Consider the following 6,000-nt stretch of genomic DNA (forward strand, 5'->3'; position numbering starts at 1 on the left):
ATTGTAAGGGTAAAAAGACCCTAATGGGAGTTATCTATAGGCCCCCAAACAGTAGCCTCGACATAGGGTGCAAGTTGAATCAGGAGATAAAATTGGCGTGTCACAAATGTAATGCTACGGTGGTTATGGGAGATTTCAACATGCAGGTAGACTGGGAAAATCAGGTTGGAAATGGACCCCAGGAAAGAGAGTTTGTAGAGTGTCTTCGAGATGGATTCTTAGAACAGCTTGTACTGGAGCCTACCAGGGAGAAGGCAATTCTGGATTTAGTGTTGTGTAATGATCCTGATCTGATAAGGGGACTAGAGGTAAAAGAGCCATTAGGAAGCAGTGATCACAACATGATAAGTTTTACTCTGCAAATGGAAAGGCAGAAGGGAAAATCGGAAGTGTCAGTATTACAGTATAGCAAAGGGGATTACAGAGGCATGAGTTGGCCAAAATTGACTGGAAGGAGGCCCTAGCAGGGAAGACAGTAGAACAGCAATGGCAGGTATTCCTGGGAATAATGCAGAGGTTGCAGGATCAATTTATCCCAAAGAGGCGGAAAGACTCTAAGGGGAGTAAGAGACACCTGTGGCTGACAAGGGAAGTCAAGGACAGCATAAAAATTAAGGAGAGGAAGTATAACATAGCAAAGAAGAGTGGGAAGACAGAGGATTGGGACTTTTTTAAAGAGCAACAAAAGTTAACTAAAAAGGCAATACGGGGAGAAAAGATGAGGTACGAGGGTAAACTAGCCAATAATATAAAGGAGGATAGCAAAAGTTTTTTTAGGTACGTGAAGAGGAAAAAAATAGTCAAGGGAAATGTGGGTCCCTTGAAGACAGAAGCAGGGGAATTTATTATGGGGAACAAAGAAATGGCAGACGAGTTAAACCGTTACTTTGGATCTGTCTTCACTGAGGAAGATACACACAATCTCCCAAATGTTCTAGGGGCCGGAGAACCTAGGGTGATGGAGGAACTGAAGGAAATCCACATTAGGCAGGAAATGGTTTTGGGTAGACTGATGGGACTGAAGGCTGATAAATCCCCAGGGCCTGATGGTCTGCATCCCAGGGTACTTAAGGAGGTGGCTCTAGAAATAGTGGAAGCATTGGAGATCATTTTTCAATGTTCTATAGATTCAGGATCAGTTCCTGTGGATTGGAGGATAGCAAATGTTATCCCACTTTTTAAGAAAGGAGGGAGAGAGAAAACGGGTAATTATAGACCAGTTAGTCTGACATCAGTGGTGGGGAAGATGCTGGAGTCAATTATAAAAGACGAAATTGCTGAGCATTTGGATAGCAGTAACAGGATCATTCCGAGTCAGCATGTATTTACGAAGGGGAAATCATGCTTGACAAATCTACTGGAATTTTTTGAGGATGTAACTAGGAAAATTGACAGGGGAGAGTCAGTGGATGTGGTGTACCTCGACTTTCAGAAAGCCTTCGACAAGGTCCCACATAGATTAGTGGGCAAAATTAGAGCACATGGTATTGGGGGTAGGGTACTGACTTGGATAGAAAATTGGTTGACAGACAGAAAGCAAAGAGTGGGGATAAATGGGTCCCTTTCGGAATGGCAGGCAGTGACCAGTGGGGTACCGCAAGGTTCGGTGCTGGGACCCCAGCTATTTACGATATACATTAATGACTTAGATGAAGGGATTAAAAGTACCATTAGCAAATTTGCAGATGATACTAAGCTGGGGGGTAGTGTGAATTGTGAGGAAGATGCAATAAGGCTGCAGGGTGACTTGGACAGGTTGTGTGAGTGGGCGGATACATGGCAGATGCAGTTTAATGTAGATAAGTGTGAGGTTATTCACTTTGGAAGTAAGAATAGAAAGGCAGATTATTATCTGAATGGTGTCAAGTTAGGAAGAGGGGATGTTCAACGAGATCTGGGTGTCCTAGTGCATCAGTCACTGAAAGGAAGCATGCAGGTACAGCAGGCAGTGAAGAAAGCCAATGGAATGTTGGCCTTCATAACAAGAGTTGAGTATAGGAGCAAAGAGGTCCTTCTACAGTTGTACCGGGCCCTGGTGAGACCGCACCTGGAGTACTGTGTGCAGTTTTGGTCTCCAAATTTGAGGAAGGATATTCTTGCTATCGAGGGCGTGCAGCGTAGGTTCACTAGGTTAATTCCCGGAATGGCGGGACTGTCGTATGTTGAAAGGCTGGAACAATTAGGCTTGTATACACTGGATTTTAGAAGGATGAGGGGGGATCTTATTGAAACATATAAGATAATTAGGGGATTGGACACATTAGAGGCAGGAAACATGTTCCCAATGTTGGGGGAGTCCAGAACAAGGGGCCACAGTTTAAGAATAAGGGGTAGGCCATTTAGAACGGAGATGAGGAAGAACTTTTTCAGTCAGAGAGTGGTGAAGGTGTGGAATTCTCTGCCTCAGAAGGCAGTGGAGGCCAATTCGTTGGATGCTTTCAAGAGAGAGCTGGATAGAGCTCTTAAGAATAGCGGAGTGAGGGGGTATGGGGAGAAGGCAGGAACGGGGTACTGATTGAGAGTGATCAGCCATGATCGCATTGAATGGCGGTGCTGGCTCGAAGGGCTGAATGGCCTACTCCTGCACCTATTGTCTATTGTCTATAACCCGCACACTAACACTATCCTACACACACTAGGGACAATTTTACAACTTATCGAAGCCTATTAACCTACAAACCTGTACATCTTTGGAGTGTGGGAGGGAACCAAAGCACCTGGGGAAAACCCACACGGTCACAGGGAATGGAGAATGTACAAACTCTGTATAGACAGCACCTGTAATCAGGATTGAACCCAGATCTTTGGCGCTGTAAAGCAGCAACTCTACCACTGCACCACCGTGCCGGAAGAATAGGTTAATTATCCCTGACTGAGAAAGCTAACTTGTTTCTTTTCCACACACATTTCCCACCTAGCAGGCAGGCAGCTTGCATGTTGCACTGTTGGAAGAGCAGCTAAGCTCTTTCCAGGGTCTGGGCCAAACGTTGCTCCTTCAACCAATGACAGAAACAGATGATCTAGTGGAGTAACTCAACGGGTCAAGCATCATCTGTGAAGAGAATGGATGGACCAACCTGAAGGGTTGCAACTCAAAACGTTGTCTGAAGAAGGGTTCCGATCTGAAACATCACTTATCCATTCCCTCCGCAGATGCTACCTGACCCGCTGTGGTACTCCAGCACTTTGTGCTTTGCTCAAGATTCCAGCATTGGTGAGCCCACGTCTAGAGTCTACAGCCTTGGTCCCGTTACCTATAAAAATCATATATATTTGCAATTGAAGGAGTGCAGTGAAGATTCACTCAGACGGTTTCTGGGATGGGTGGGTTTGCTGACTGGACAAATATTCTTTAGTGAGAATAGACCAAACAAGCTGGAGTAACTCAGTAACCGGCAGCATCCCTGGAAAGAAGGAATGGGTGACGTTTATGGGTCGAGACCCTTCTTCGGACTTCAGTGAGGCGTCTTCAGGCGATTCCAATCAGGCACCTTTACTCCCGTAGTCAGATCATTTGGAGATCAAACTAAAGGCAATTTTTCGCCAAACACCTTCCCCTACAACCCCAAGTGAATCTGTCAGGCTTTGACTGAGACATGGCACTTTGAAACAACCATGACCACGGCAAAATGACCCTATTATGGCCTGAGAGCATAGCTTCCGAAACCTAAAGTTGTCAAACATTAGAAATACAAAGAAGCACAGCCTGTGATGTTGCATCAATCTACGACAGACAACCCATGACTATTCTGTGAGGATCTTTCCTCACACATCAATTGCTCACTCTGAATATTAGATTCCTCCCTCTCATGGGAACATGATCAAGCATATTGATTATCACCGTGTAAACCTCTCCAAGTATATTGATCCTATTCCTTTTAAAGGATCAACTGACCACTGATCAATGTTTCCCTGGTGTCTGTTCCACGTGTATATCCTCCTGAGGAAATGTCTTCAAAATGTCCAACCTCGCACAAAGCTTGCAAATACACATGTGCATTACTAATTATTGATTCCATGCTTAATATCCCCAGCAGTGAGTTTTTTATTCTTGCCTCTGAATCCTGCATCTCACATTCTACCAAGAAGAGTCCCATCCTCTTGTTAATCTGCTCACTTCCTCTTCCTAATATCCCCAGACATTGGGGCAGCTTTACCATCACTTTCAAATCAGGGCAGCGCGGTGGCACAGCGGTAGAGTTGATGCCTTACAGCGCCAGAGACCTGGGTTCGATCCAGAGTATGGGTGCTGTCTATATGGAGTTTGTATGTTCTCCTTGTAACCTCATGGGTTTTCTCCAGGTGCTCGGGTTTCCTCCCACACTCCAAAGATGAATCTGGTTTGGAGGTTAATTGGCCACAGTAAAATTGTCCCCATTGTGTAGGATAGTACTAGTGTACGGGGTGATCGCTGGACTACGCACTCGGTGGGCCGAAGGGCCTGTTTCCGCTCTGTTGCTCCAAAATCTAAATCCGACCATGGACTGTCTCCAGTATTTAACACACCTGTTCAGATTACGCCCATGAATAAGCTGATGTCTTTTTCTGGTTAAACACTGGGAAGAACGTCATTTTTAGATTATGGTACAATGGCCATGTTCAAGCGAAAAAATCTTCCACTCCCCAGCCTACTCTTCATTATATTTAACTCTTCTCCCAAGAACACCCAAACTAGAGCAGAGAAAACCATTCCGCCCCACAAACCTACTCCGCCATTCGATGCGATCATGGCTGATCAGATTGTAACCTCGATTCCACTTTCCCTATTTACTCGCCATAACCTTTCACCCTCTCGCCTAGCAATTATCCACTTTCATCATAAAAATATTCAAAAGCTCTTTGTGGAAGAGTTAAAGAGGCCCCCTGACACTCAGAAATAAATGTACCTCATCCGTCTCAAATGATCAATCCCTTATCTTTAAAACCGTGACCTCTCTCACAACCATCTTCCCAAGACCCTTCAAAATCTTTAGCTACAATGAAATCCCCTCTCACTGTTCCAATCTCATGTTACATAAACATACGTTCGGTTTCACAAGGATGAGACCTCTGCCCCAGATAATGCACATGCACCACTCTAGTGCAAAGGAGCCAATAAGTCTAGTTGTTTTGTATTGCGTCATTTAGCTTTTAATTGTTTGTCAAGGAAACTGGATGTTGGAAAATATTATAAATTCCATTTCTGAATCTGAAATGTAATGCAAGTGGTTATATATCAGGTATTTTCACTGATCATATGCAAAATATGACATAGCTTGGCATAACACACATGACCTTTAGATTATAACTGGCAAAAGATAGATTGGAGGCAAAACTTACTCCCAACAGATCAGCAGCTTAGTGGAGCATGATTGTGAAACTGAGCCTCAGGAAAATGTTCTATGATTTGTAACTCAAAGTTTTTATTTAAGGAACAGAGTCGAAGATGTGTGGGTCACATGCGGGCATGCGGGGAGGGCGAACAAAACAGCATCCCTCTCCCCATCAGAACTGCCTCCTCCATCGACTCCTTTAAGTCCAGGCTCAAAACCTATTTCTACTCCCTAGCGTTTGAGGCCCTCTGAAGGGGCGCTGTGAACTGTTTATGTATGTGCTGTTATGTTTGTGTGATGGGCTAAATAGCCTCCTTCTTTATAAGTAATGGAGGACACAGTTGGCGGTTTCAATGCAATGCCTCAACCAAAAGATCGTACAACTGGGGCTGTAGAGAGCATCCTGTCCGGCAACATTACAGTCTGGTTTGGGAACAGCTCTGCCCAGGACAGGATGGCCCTGCAGAGAGTAGTGCGTTCGGCAGAACGCACCATGGGAACTACACTCGTCCCCCTGCAGGACCTATACATCAGGAGGTGCAGATCCAGAGCAAGCAAGATCATGAGGGACCCCTGCCACCCCAGTAACGGGCTGTTCCAGATGCTACGATCAGGCAAACGCCTCCGCTGTCACGCTGTGAAAACGGAGAGGATGAGACGGAGCTTCTTCCCACAGGCCATCAGGACT

This window comes from Rhinoraja longicauda, chromosome 20 (genome assembly GCF_053455715.1).
Source record: "Rhinoraja longicauda isolate Sanriku21f chromosome 20, sRhiLon1.1, whole genome shotgun sequence".
NCBI classification, from domain to species: Eukaryota; Metazoa; Chordata; class Chondrichthyes; order Rajiformes; family Arhynchobatidae; genus Rhinoraja; species Rhinoraja longicauda.